Source organism: Triticum urartu, chromosome 5A (assembly GCF_056163025.1).
Source record: "Triticum urartu cultivar PI428250 chromosome 5A, HENAU_Tu73, whole genome shotgun sequence".
Taxonomy (NCBI): Eukaryota; Viridiplantae; Streptophyta; class Magnoliopsida; order Poales; family Poaceae; genus Triticum; species Triticum urartu.
Genome location: NC_141877.1, coordinates 65,976,025 through 65,991,020, shown reverse-complemented (window position 1 = coordinate 65,991,020; position 14,996 = coordinate 65,976,025).

The window sequence follows — 14,996 nt, the reverse complement described above, 5'->3', positions numbered from 1 at the left end:
TACTCGTAGTAGCTCCTGGGTATTTGATACCGGTGCAGTTGCTCACATTTGTAACTCAAAGCAGGAGCTGCGGAATAAGCGGAGACTGGCGAAGGACGAGGTGACGATGCGCGTCGGGAATGGTTCCAAGGTCGATGTGATCGCCGTCGGCACGCTACCTCTACATTTACCTACGGGATTAGTTTTGAACCTCAATAATTGTTATTTAGTGCCAAGTTTGAGCATGAACATTGTATCAGGATCTCGTTTAATTCGAGATGGCTACTCATTTAAATCCAAGAATAATGGTTGTTCTATTTATATGAGAGATATGTTTTATGGTCATGCTCCGATGGTGAATGGTTTATTCTTAATGAATCTCGAGCGTAATGCTACACATGTTCATAGTGTGAGTACCAAAAGATGTAAGATTGATAATGATAGTCCCACATACATGTGGCACTGCCGCCTTGGTCACATAGGTGTCAAACGCATGAAGAAGCTCCATGCTGATGGACTTTTAGAGTCTCTTGATTACGAATCATTTGACACATGCGAACCATGCCTCATGGGTAAAATGACCAAGACTCCGTTCTCAGGAACAATGGAGCGAGCAACCAACTTATTGGAAATCATACATACTGATGTGTGCGGTCCAATGAGTGTTGAGGCTCGCGGTGGCTATCGTTATGTTCTCACCCTCACTGATGACTTGAGTAGATATGGGTATGTCTACTTAATGAAACACAAGTCTGAGACCTTTGAAAAGTTCAAGGAATTTCAGAGTGAGGTTGAGAATCAACGTGACAGGAAAATCAAGTTCCTGCGATCAGATCGTGGAGGAGAATACTTGAGTCATGAGTTTGGCACACACTTAAGAAAATGTGGAATAGTTTCACAGCTCACGCCGCCTGGAACACCTCAGCGTAATGGTGTGTCCGAACGTCGTAATCGCACTCTATTAGATATGGTGCGATCTATGATGTCTCTTGCCGATTTACCACTATCTTTTTGGGGGTATGCTTTAGAGACTGCCGCATTCACTTTAAATAGGGCTCCGTCAAAATCCGTTGAGACGACACCGTATGAATTATGGTTTGGGAAGAAACCTAAGCTGTCGTTTCTGAAAGTTTGGGGATGCGATGCTTATGTCAAGAAACTTCAACCTGAAAAGCTCGAACCCAAGTCGGAAAAATGCGTCTTCATAGGATACCCTAAAGAAACTATTGGGTATACCTTCTACCTCAGATCCGAAGGCAAGATCTTTGTTGCCAAGAATGGATCCTTTCTAGAGAAGGAGTTTCTCTTGAAGGAAGTAATTGGGAGGAAAGTAGAACTTGATGAAGTATTACCTCTTGAACCGGAAAATGGCGCAACTCAAGAAAATGTTCCTGAGGTGTCTGCACCGACTAGAGAGGAAGTTAATGATGATGATCAAGATACTTCTGATCAAGCTCCTACTGAAATTCGTAGGTCCACAAGAACACGTTCCGCACCAGAGTGGTACGGCAACCCTGTCTTGGAAATCATGTTGTTAGACAACGGTGAACCTTCGAACTATGAAGAAGCGATGGCGGGCCCGGATTCCGACAAATGGCTAGAAGCCATGAAATCCGAGTGAAAGTGCGTTATATCGACTAGAGGGGGTGAATAGGCGATTTTTATGAAAGTCTTCAAAACGTGAGAGTTATGAAGACAAACAGCGAAGATTATGCCTATTACTATGCAGCGGAAGTTAGATTACACTAGGCCAGCCATGGTCATGTATTCAATAGAGTGAAAGCACAATGACAAACAACTGTAGTGTAATAAGGATCAGGTAGGAAGAAGTTATGAAGCCAAACAGATCATACATTCACGTTGTGAAGACAAAGGATAAAGCAAGCATGCAATGGCTTCACAATGTGTAACAGTAAGAAAAGGAAGTGAAGATGAAACCAGTGACTCATTGAAAACAATGATATGTTGGACCAGTTCCAGTTGCTGTGACAACTGTACGTCTGGTTGGAGCGGCTAGGTATTTAAACCTTAGGACACACAGTCCCGGACACCCAGTCCTGAACACACAGTCCAGGACACCAAGTCCTCACCGTATTCTCCTTGAGCTAAGGGCACTTAGTCCTCGCCCAATCACTCTAGTAAGTCTTCAAGGTAGACTCCCAAACCTTCACAAACTTCGTTCACTGGCAATCCACAATGTCTCTTGGATGCTCTGAACGTGACGCCTAACCGTTTGGAGGATTCACAGCCCTCAAGCGTAATAAGTCTTCAGATCACACAGACAAGAAGACTCAAGTGATGCCCAATTTGCTCTGGCTCTGGGTGGTTAGGGGTTTTCTCCTCACTAGGAATTTTCTCTCAAAGGCTTCGAGGTGGGTTGCTCTCAAACGACAAAAGCCGTGCACTGAAATCTGAGCAGCCAACCGTTTATGGTTGTGGGGGTGGGCTATTTATAGCCACTTGGCAACCCGACCTGATTTGTCCGAAATGACCCTGGGTCACTAAGGAACTGAAACATGTCTCAATGGTCAGATTTCAAACTCTCATGGCAACTTTACTTGGGCTACAAGCAAAGCTGACTTGTCCGGCTCTCGACAAGATTCGCTTTCATTGTCTTCACTCGAAGACATAGGTTTTTGGTTTAGGCATCACTTCAGTCATTCTGACTGGTTCTCCTGGACCCCACTTAACAGTACGGTGGTTCCTATGACTCAACACAAAGTAAAAAGAACTACGAGAGATCTAAGTCTTCGAGCTCCATAGGCTTCATGATGTGTCTTCTTTTGTCATAGTCTTCAATGTGAATGTCTTCATATACCACCTTTGTCTTCAATGTCTTCATACATTTTTAGGGGTCATCTCTGGTAGTAAAACCGAATCAATGAGGGACTTCTACCTGTGTTTTCCTGCAATTCTCACAAACACATTAGTCCCTCAACTAGGTTTGTCGTCAATACTCCAAAACCAACTAGGGGTGGCACTAGATGCACTTACAATCTCCCCCTTTTTGGTGATTGATGACAAACTAGTTGAAGTTTTCAACGGGGAATGTAGTCTGTGAAATTGTAAAGGAATTGTCTTCATAAGTTGCAAGGGCTCCCCCTGAAGATGTGCATATAAGTTAATTTGCTTTTGGAATGCAAATGCACATGGCAGGTTGTACTTGTGGAGATCCACTTCAGCTTATGATGACAATCCACTATGCATGTGAAAGTATATGAAGATAATGACATGCATAAAGGAAAATGGACGTCTGCAGAATGAGATAAGTGCGGAATTTATCGTCGCACATGCGGAATATATCTTCGCAAACAGAGTGGCAAACAAGTAGCAGACGACCATCGAGTTTTAGTGTTTACAACTCAAAGAACCAAATGAAGCAAAAAACAAGAGTTGTAAACACGAAGCAAAATATAACAAAACATAAGGCAAGTAATATGCTTCTCCCCCTTTTGTCAGTAATGACCAAAAAGATTTGAAGACATAGAGTTTTCTACGCGTTCCCAGGCGCAGCAGGGTCGGTGGAGTTGTTTGGCGGTGTAGAGCTTGGAGGTGCTGAAGCAGGTGGCGGTGATGTAGCATCATCATCTTCATCAATGATTCTGGCAGTGATTGTGGCAGCAGATGAAGAAAACTCAGAGTCTTCAAGTGATGGTGTGTTGCGCATCACAGCCCTTCTAGGAGGTGTGGTGTCAAACTTGAAGCGCTCTGTGAAGCCATCCTATTCAAGTTCAGCTTCAGTACATATCATTGAGAGCCCTTTCCAGGTACGACGGCAGGTTTCATGTGTAATGAAGGCATTCTTGGTGGCAAGGTTTCAAAGACGATTGACATCCACCAAGAGGCTTTTCAACTGACGCTTTAGCCAGTCGTGATGCCTATCTTGTTTTTAGTGAAGGGCCACAAGAAGCTCTCGGTCAGTGAGGGCACGAGCGCGCTTCTTGGGTCTTTGAGCATTTGTGCTGTCTGTGGCTTCAGTAGATGCTGGGTGTGGCGCACGTGTAGTGCCAGCCAGCGGATACACCCTGGATATGGCTTCAACACCTTCAACGTTCTGCGTGAAGCTCTGGTGTTCTGCATTCTAAAGATTTAAAGGTTGCTTGGCAGGTTCAGGATATATGGCTTCAGCAGAGGTATCCACATCTGGCAAGAAGATCCGATGGTTTCGGGCTGAGGGCTGATACAAGATCGCAGAGTGCAGTTTGATCAGCCTCATCACCCAAGGAGCATAGAACTTCAAACCAAATAATTCTGAGCCTGACGCTGCAAGTTGGCGTATGAAGAGATCCTGTGCGTTGAAGCATTTGCCATGCAGGATATAGAATATGAGAGTCTTCATTGCACCCTCAATCTTGGCATGTGGAGAGTGTCCCTTAATGGGCCAGAGAGTCCGCCGGATGATGTGATATATGGTCCTGGGCAGGTACTCAAGGTCTTCAACGAAGAACACAGTTGGATAGGGTGCATCCTGAGGCAGTGGCTTCATCATTGAGAGCATCTGACTCATATTTGGTTCAGGCCTCTGGAATATGCTCTCAATAGCTTCAGAATGTAGTTGACAGCCTTCCTCGAAGAATTCGCCAGGAGTGGGCAGGCCGGTGAGCTCAATGATATCAAATGCATTGGCTTCACGATGGACATTGCCGGTCATCCACTCCAGGACCCAAGTCTTCAGATCTCTGTTGTATCCTTTTATATGGAGGGTGGCATAGAACTGAAGCAGAAGCTCTTCATTCCAGTGCTCTTCATCAATGACAAACGGCAGCAGACCCACTTGTTTGAAGCAATCCAAGGCTTCCTCAAGACATGGCAGACCAGCAATGGCTTCAACCTCAAGGCGCTTGTGCGGGAAGATGCGACCTTGGTTGTATAGGATGCTTGAGTAGTAGCTGCGCTGAGGATAGCTCCAGAACCTATCTGATACAATCCTTTCCCTTGAATAGGGGTTCTTGGAGCTGTTGAAAAATGTATTGTCTGCCTTGAAGCTATTAATATCAAAGGAGCCAGGTGCTGATGCAGGACCTGGGAACCTTGGCAGCCTTGGGACTGGCTTCTGAACATGAGGCCTGTGCTCAAGATGGTAATCAAATTGAGGACCTGCAGCAGACTCAGGAACAGAAGTGTCTGGCTCAGTAGCTTCGCTGTCTGCTGAAGCATTTGGTGGGGCGGGCTCCACATTGGCTTCAGTGTTTGTGGTGGCAGCCTCAACATTTTCTTCCTCTGCTTGTGTAGTTGGAGGGACAACCTCAGGCACGTTCTCCTGGAGAACTGCATGTTGATGTAGCGGGGGAGTGGGTTCTGGTGGTGCTTCTTCATTGTCTTCGGCTGATGCAGCCGGAATTTCTTCAGTATGGACTTGAGGCCTTGGACCTTTGCGAAGCCTACGGAACGCAGACGACGCATGTGGGGTTGGAGTGGGCTGGGCCTCAAAGTCTTCTTCCTCCTGAGGGCGATCCTCCCATGACTCATCTTGTGCCATTGGCGTCAGAGGACGACCAATGCTGATGAGTTCGCTTGTTTCAAGCTGAGGAAGGGCTGCACCATCTTGTACATTGTCCTGGTGACCAATGTCTTCAGCAGCGGTGGGGTCGGCTGCTGGAATGTCTTCAGCTTCAGGAGCCTCTGTGGGAGCAGGCTCATGAACTGTCAGCTGACGTTCTGCATTGGGGTGAATGACAGAGAGGGGTTCAACCATCAAGGGCTCTGTGGGAGCAGCCCGAGCTTTCTTGATCTTGCGCTTCTTCTTGGTGGGGTCGGAAGGAGAGGCTTCAGAGTGTTTCCTCTTCCTAGCTTCAGCCTCTGCATTCCGTGTCTTCTTAAGCTCTGAAGCGGTTGACCGGCTCTTTGGCTTCGAGCCAGTCGTGGCGGTTGGGAAGACAATCGGAATAGCTTCTTGTCTTGGTGCCTCTGGTTCATTCATAGCAGGCTGCTTCTTCTTCTTCGCGGCCATCTTGGGGTCGATGCCAGGACGCCCAAGTGCCTTGCGCTTCTCGGCCTCATTGTAGGCCTGCACACATCGTTCTGCCAGAGACTTCATCTGCTCACGCGAGCCCTGAGCTTCAGCATGCTTCTTCAGGAAATTTTCCTTGAGCTCATGCAACATGGTTTTGAAGCTCTTCACTTCCTGCACGCTGAGCCTGGCCATGTGCTTCTTGAACTGAGCCTTTTCATGATCAATTTTCTGCTTCAGCTAAACTATGCGCCGAGCAATGGCAAGTTCTAAAGCAATTGCGCCTTGGAAGGCGACGCTGAGACCGACAGGCAGCTGCAGATCTTCGAAGCTTATGTCTGGGGAGGCAAACCATTTGTCAATGAAGTTGTGGATGATGGCGACATCAAAGAGAGGCAAATTGTTGAAGATTTCAGCTTCTTCTTTGCTTTTGATAAGCTGCTCTAGAGCGTCATCTCCAAGATCTTCATTGCTAGATAGATCAATGGCTTCGTTGCGCAGAATGGCAGCAGCAGTGAGCTCTTTGCCGGTTTGTTGCTGGGGCTCCTTTTCTTTCTGGGGCTTGGAGACGCGGGATACGTCTTCAGACTGCACACTGACTTCAGGAGGTGCAGTTTTCAATGGCTTCGCCCTTGAGATTTATGAGGCAGGGGCTGGCTTTGAAGCTTTTGGCTTCTTTGACTGCTTTGGCTTTGGCACAGCAGGAGCTTCATCAGACTCAGAGTCAGCTGGAGGGTCATTCACGGCAGTCCCTTGGACTAGGATGTGGGTGATAAGGCCTTCAAGGTTGGCAAACGGACCGATGATATTGGGTTCGGCGTCGCGTGTGCCATCTGCCCTTGGTGCGGAGGGACCAGGGTTGAAGTCTAACCCAAATTTCTTCTTGTTCAGCTTCGCTGATTGTTGAGCAAACTGGAAGTTGCGCTTGAACAGATTGTCGTCACGACACCAGAGTAGTGACGACGGATGTGCATCATCAGGCTGTGGTCCTCGGACCATGCATGGGTAGAAGCCTTGAGCAATGGCTTCATCTCTGGTCCTGGGCATGAGATTCTTGAAACGGATGTCCCCCCATGGTCTCCTGATGGCACTTTTCTCAGCATACTCCTCAGTGACGAAGCGGTATTTGAACCATTGTTCTGCCCAATAGCGTCGAATCCATTGGATTCGAGTCTTGCGCTGCCCATAGTTCTCTTCAGGATCTGTTTTATACATTTCTGCCAGGTCTTCAGGCAGATCTTTGGAAGTTCCTTCACGTCTCTGTCTGCCCCCCCTTCCTTGCTGCTGCTTCTGAAGCCATAAACTTTAACTTGAAAGGCTTCAAAGGCTTTCTTTTGCTGGACCAACAGGAACTGGCTTCAGGAGAGTTTATGTGATGCTGTAGGAATTCTATAAATGAATGCAGACTATGAGAACCGAAGAATTCTCCCACGGACATGTACCTGTGACAGCATTAAGGTGCGAGGGAAGGGGAAGAGGTCATATGCATTCTCAGAAGTTTTTGAAGATTAATCAGCTTAGAAGACATTGACCTCATCATGCGAAGACATTCACTCATAGATAAGAAGTTGGTTCCAGATTTGTACGAACCCACAGATCAGTACAAGTGAGGAATCTAACTACTTCATGAAGCACAAGTGAATATACTAGGCATGTTATGAGATGCAGATTGAGAGATCTATCTTATGTGAAGAGAAACTTCTTATGGTAGAAAGTGACAGAACCATGAGATCAAAAGAGGCTGTAAAAAGAAGTTTTATTTACCACACTTGGAACTGCTAGACGGAATTGGGAGATGATGCCGAGCAGTTCAGTCCTCCGTGCCCTAACTTGGCGACGGAAGACACCTACGGCGACGGCGGAGAGGATGATGTCCGCAGTCGGCGTGAAGACGGCGTCGGAGAGGTTGCGGCAACAAAGCGCTTCGTCGCCGGCGTCGTCGAGAGCTAGCGGTGGCGCTAGGGTTCGTGCGAGGGTGGAATAAGGAGATAATGACCACGGTAAGTGTGAACTTATAGGCGCAGGGGCGGCACTGCGCTATTACTCAGGTGCCCCTGGCGATTCGCATTTGAGTAGTACGTGGCCATCATGCGGTATTTTGGGGGCAGTTCCACATCCCACGCACGCCTGGATTGTCGGGCGGTCGTTCCTACTTCTCCGGATTTTATGTGGAGGAATGAGCATTGAAAAGGGACTTTATGGTTGTCTCTTTATCTTCTGCTGACAAGGACGCAGTGAAGACATTGGACAGTTTCAATAGAATGCATATGACTTAGAGAGATAGAGTTTGAGATAGAAAGCATAGAGAAGTTTGGGGTCCGATCACATTCACTTAGTTCAAAAGATTCAACATGAAGACATAGCTATAAGTGAATGCTTTAGAGGACAGAACACTAGCATATATATATCTATACAATCAACGTAGTGAAGATAATTATGAAGACATGTTCGAAGCCAAACCAAATGTGAAGACAACCAAATGTGAAGATATTGCAAGGTAACGCCATGAGTGAAACACTTCAAAATAGAACGTTTGGTGGTGGCGTTACCCACCGTATAGGAAGTATTAGACCCAGACACGGCGCACAATTATCGTGGCACTCCGAAGTCAAATTCCACATTAATGTATTCACACTTAGAATGTATGTCTTCATTGAATGAAGATATACTTTACTTTGTGTGTTGCACATCTAAGTCATCAATATGCATAAGTGTTAGGATGTGTGCCTGATCACAGGACATTTGAGGATTCCAAGATATTTAGCTCACACCGTAACTTGCAAAATCTCTTCTCATCCAAGGGCTTGGTGAAGATATCTGCCAATTGCTCTTGAGTGTTGACGTGTATGATATCAATGTCTTCCTTCACAACATGATCTCTGAGAAAGTGATGACGAATTTCAATGTGCTTTGTCTTCGAGTGCTGAACTGGGTTGTTGGCAATCTTGATGGCGCTTTCGTTGTCGCAGTAAAGTCGCACTTGCTTCAGATGAATGCCATAGTCCTTGAGTGTTTGCTTCATCCACAGAAGCTGAGCGCAGCAAGATCCAGCAGCAATGTATTCAGATTCAGCAGTGGAGAGAGATACACAGTTCTGCTTCTTTGAAGACCAACATACAAGTGATCGTCCCAGAAAATGACATGTGCCTGATGTAGACTTGCGATCAACTTTGTCACCAGCATAATCAGCATCCGAAAATCCAACCAAATCAAACTCTGAGCCCTTGGGATACCATAATCCTAGAGTTGGGGTGTGAGCCAAATATCGAAGAATTCGCTTCACAGCTAAGTGATGCGACTCCTTTGGTGCCGCTTGAAATCGAGCACACATGCAAACACTAAGCATAATATCTGGCCTAGATGCACATAAATAAAGCAAAGAACCAATCATGGAGCGGTATACCTTTTGATCGAACTCTTTACCATTGTCGTCAGGACCCAGATGATGTTTGGCTGGCATTGGTGTTGTGAAGCCTTTGCAGTCTTGCATACCGAACTTCTTCAGGCAATCTTTGAGATACTCTCTTGAGATATGAAGATGCCATTGTGTTGTTGTCGTATTTGAAGACCAAGGAAGAACTTCAGCTCCCCCATCATGGACATCTGATATTGCTCTTGCATCATATATCCAAACTCTTCACTGTACTTCTGATTTGTGCAGCCGAAGATAATGTCATCCACATATATTTGGCACACAAACAGTTCACCATCATATGTCTTCGTGAAAAGAGTGGAATCTAGGGAACCAGGTATGAAGCCTTTGCTCTTCAGGAAGTATTTGAGTGTGTCATACCAGGCCCTAGGGGCTTGTTTGAGGCCATACAGTGCCTTGTTGAGCTTGTATACCATGTCAGGATGTTTTGGATTTTTAAAGCCAGGCGGTTGTGCAACATACACTTCTTCTTCAATCTTGCCATTGAGAAAGGCACTCTTCACATCCATTTGATATAGAAGTATGTTATGATGATTTGCATAGGCCAGCAGTATGTGTATGGCTTCAAGCCTAGCCACAGGAGCAAATGTTTCATCAAAGTCAATGCCTTCCACTTGAGTATATCCTTGAGCAACGAGACGAGCTTTGTTTCTGACAACTTGACCATGCTCATCTTGCTTGTTGCGGTATATCCATTTGGTGCCTATTATGTTGTGCTTCCGTGGATCAGGACGCTTGACCAGTTCCCATACATTATTCAGCTCAAACTGTTGAAGCTCTTCTTGCATAGCTTGAATCCATTCAGGTTCCATGAAGGCTTCTTCAATTTTCTTGGGTTCTGATATTGAGACGAATGCGAAGTGCCCGCAGAAATTTGCTAGTTGAGTTGCCCTTGAACGAGTGAGTGGACCAGGTGCATTGATGCTGTCAATTATTCTGTCAATCTGCAATTCATTTGCAACACGAGGGTGTACAGGGCGAAGACTTTGCTCTTGCTGATCTGTGTTGTTGTTGGGAGGAATGTCTTCAGGCTGAGCATTGTCTTCATGTTGATCAGGTGCTGAGATGATAAGTTCTTCTTCAGGATGAGCTTCAGAAGGTATAATCTCTCCAGTTCCCATAAGCTTGATTGATTCACTAGCTGGAACTTCATCTAGCACATTTGGCAGTTGCTCTCTTTGTGAACCATTTGTCTCATCGAACCGCACATCCACTGTTTCAACCACTTTGTAATGAAAGAGATTGAAGACTCTGTAGGAGTGCGAGTCCTTTCCATATCCAAGCATAAAGCCCTCATGTGCTTTAGGTGCAAATTTTGAAGTGTGATGTGGGTCCTTGATCCAGCACCTTGAGCCAAATACTCTGAAGTAACTGACATTTGGCTTCTTGCCAGTTAGGAGTTCATAAGATGTCTTATTCAGAAGCTTGTGAAGATAAACATGATTGATTGTATGGCATGCAGTGTCAATGGCTTCAGTCCAGAATTTTCTTGGAGTCTTGTATTCATCTAGCATCGTTCTGGCCATCTCAATGAGTGTTCTGTTCTTGCATTCGACGACGCCATTCTGCTGTGGCGTGTACGGAGATGAGAATTCATGTGTGATGCCCAAGGTATCAAGATATGTATCAAGGCCAGTGTTCTTGAATTCGGTGCCATTGTCACTTCTGATGTGCTTTATCTTGGCGCCAAAATTGTTCATAGCTCGATTGGCGAAGCATCTGAAGACATCCTGCACTTCAGTCTTGTAAAGGATTATGTGCACCCAAGTATATCTAGAGTAATCATCAACAATCACGAAGCCATAGAGGCAAGAAGTAGTAGTAAAAGTTGAGTAGTGAGTGGGACCAAAAAGATCCATGTGGAGCAGTTCGAAGGGTTGAGTAGTAGTCATGATTGTCTTCGAAGGATGCTTTGCCCTTGTCATCTTCCCTGCTTCACAGGCACCGCATAAGTGATCTTTCTTGAACTTGACGCCCTCGATGCCTATGACATGCTTCTTCTTCGCAAGGGTGTGGAGGTTCCTCATGCCAGCATGCCCAAGCCTTCGATGCCAAAGCCAGCATTCTGAAGCTTTTGCAAGAAGACATATTGCAAGTTGTGGCCCTGCTGAGAAATCTACCACGTACAGATCATCTTTTCGATACCCTTCAAACACTAGAGACTTGTCAGATTCCATTAGTACTAGGCAACGATATTTTCCAAACATTACGATCATGTTCAAATCGCAAAGCATTGAGACAGACATTAAGTTGAAGCCAAGGGATTCAACAAGCATGACTTTATCCATGTGTTGATCCTTTGAGATTGCAACTCTACCTAGACCCAATACCTTACTTTTACCAGTGTCAGCAAATGTGATGTGGCTCTTGTCAGATGGACGTAAGGTTGAGTCCATAAGAAGGCTTATTTTGCCAGTCATGTGATTTGTACACCCACTGTCAATAATCCATTCTGAAGACTTTGAAGACGCTGGTGTCGTACCCTACAGTGCAGTTAGGGGGATAGGCTTCACGAAGAGAATTGTGAAGCAAAAACATTTGACGAACCAGTGGGTTATGAAAACTTAGATCCAGATTAGGACTAATAGGGAGAGTAGCATGCAATTCAGGAACGAAGTACATAATGATGCCATTCGGGCATTTTATCTTGCGCCCTACAAGATTTTTAAGGTCCCCAGCAATAGCATCAGAAGATTTTGTTTTTCTACTGGAGACCTTTCCCTGCAAAAGAGAGTTAAGCTTTCTTAACCACCCACATCTTCAAGGGTGGCTTAGAAGCAATAAGTCTAAGTGTAGCATCTGAGAATTTTGGCTTTGAAGCCTTAGCAAACAGTCTTGCAGGTGGACAATAATACTCATAGGAATAAGCAGAATAATTTTTGGTCATATGAACATGATGGTTCGATGAACCGCTCTCATATTCATAAGCCTGAGTATGGTTTCCCTGCAAAACATTTGCGTTAGTGTGACTCAGGTGAGTCCTCTGATTGTATGAAGCCTTTGGACCGTATGAAGCCTTTGGTCTGAGGTTTGTCTTCTTCAAGTGAGGTGTCATGAAGACATTCACAGGAAGATTTTCCAAACACTTTTTCGGAACCCAGATCTTCTTCATAGGCGGTCCATTCCTGCAGTTAGTACCAATGTACCTGGCAAACACTTCACCATTCTGATTCTTAAACAATTTATAGTTTGCATCAAAGGATTCATCAATAATAATGGGGTTAGCACATGTGAAGCCAGATAAATTGGATGGATCTGTTGAAGTTTCCTTTGCAGCAACCCATGTGGTTTTGGGGTACTGCTCAGGTTTCCAGTAAGAGCCATCTACATTTATTTTCCTTACGAACCCAACACCCTCTTTCCTAGGGTTTCGGTTCAGAATCTGCTTCTTGAGGACATCACATAATGTCTGATGTCCTTTAAGACTTTTGTACATCCCTGTTTCAAGCAATGTCTTCAACCTAGCATTCTCATCAGCAATAGCAGTGGTATCCTCAGCAGAGGGGTTAGTTACCACATCAACAGTTGAAGATATTGCAACAGCAGTAGCAGTGGAACATTCAGCAACAGAAGTAGCATTATCACGCTCAATGCATTTAAGACATGGTGGTTCAAATCCTTCCTGAGCGGGACTGATCTGTTCGGCGCGAAGTGAATCGTTTTCCTTTTGAAGATCTTCATGAGCCGCTCTCAATTTCTCAAGTTCTTGCTTCCTTTGAAGATAATCATAGGAAAGCTTTTCATGAGTTGTTGAGAGAGTATCAAGACGATCCTCAAGTTCCTGATACTTAACGTGAAGATTTTTTATGTCTTCAATTAAGGATTCAGATCGATTCATTTCAGCACCCAACAGATCATCGCTTCTGTCTAACAGTTTTTGAATATGTTCCATAGCTTTCTGTTGTTCAGTTGCAATTTTAGCAAGTGTTTTGTAGCTGGGTTTTGAATCACAGTCAGAGTCATCGTCACTAGATGTTTGATAGCGAGTAGTGCGTGTGTTTACCTTGGCACCGCGTGCCATGAAGCAGTAGGTAGGAGTGGAGTCGTTCTTGTCATTTGCATCGGTGTCGGTGATGAAGTCATTGTCTTCAGTGTTGAAGATGGACTTGGCGACGTATGCTGTAGCCAGACTCGCAATGCCAGAATCAGACTCCTCAGACTCCACCTCCGCCTCCTCAGAAGCGGACTCATCCTCTGAATCCATTTCCTTGCCAACAAACGCATGTGCTTTGCCAGATGAGCTCTTCTTGTGTGATGAAGATTTTGAGGAAGACTTGGAAGAGGACTTTGAGTATTTCTTCTTCTTCTTGTCGTCAGAATCATATTCCTTGCTCTTCTTCTTCCTTCTGTTCTCATTGTCCCACTGTGGACACTCAGAGATGAAGTGTCCAGTTTTCTTGCACTTGTGACATGTTTTCTTCTTGTAGTCATGAGCAGAAACTTCATCATTCCTTGAGCTTGATCGTGAAGATTTTCTGAAGCCTTTCTTCTTGGTGAATTTTTGGAACTTCTTCACTAGCATTGCAAGTTCCCTTCCAATGTCTTCAGGATCATCAGAACTGCTGTCAGATTCTTCTTTAGATGAGGAAACAGCTTTTGCCTTCAAGGCACGAGTTCGCCCATAGTTTGGACCGTAGATATCTCTTTTCTCAGAAAGCTGAAACTCATGTGTGTTGAGCCTCTCAAGTATGTCAGATGGATCGAGTGTCTTGAAATCAGGACGTTCTTGAATCATCGGGGCTAGGATGTCAAACGAACTATCAAGTGATCTCAGCAGCGTCTTGACGATTTCATGTTTGGTGATCTCAGTGGCACCGAGGGCTTGAAGCTCATTTGTGATGTCAGTGAGCCGATCAAATGTGTGCTGGACATTCTCATTGTCATTTCGCTTGAAGCGGTTGAAGAGGTTGCGAAGAACACTGATTCTTTGATCTCTCTGGGTTGAGACGCCTTCATTGACCTTGGAGAGCCAGTCCCAGACCAGCTTGGATGTCTTCAAGGCACTCACACGGCCATACTGTCCTTTTATCGGATGGCCACAAATGATATTTTTGGTAGTAGAGTCCAGTTGAGTGAACTTCTTGACATCAGCAGCAGTGACACCTTCTCCAGCCTTGGGAACGCCGTTCTCGACGACATACCATAGGTCGACGTCAATGGCTTCAAGATGCATGCGCATCTTATTCTTCCAGTAGGGATATTCAGTTCCATCGAAGACGGGGCACGCAGCGGAGATTTTGATTATCCCTGTAGTCGACATAGCTAAAACTCCAGGTGGTTAAACCGAATCACACAGAACAAGGGAGCACCTTGCTCTGATACCAATTGAAAGTGCGTTATATCGACTAGAGGGGGGGTGAATAGGCGATTTTTATGAAAGTCTTCAAAACGTGAGAGTTATGAAGACAAACAGCGAAGATTATGCCTATTACTATGCAGCGGAAGTTAGATTACACTAGGCCAGCCATGGTCATGTATTCAATAGAGTGAAAGCACAATGACAAACAACTGTGGTGTAATAAGGATCAGGTAGGAAGAAGTTATGAAGCCAAACAGATCATACATTCACGTTGTGAAGACAAAGGATAAAGCAAGCATGCAATGGCTTCACAATGTGTAACAGTAAGAAAAGGA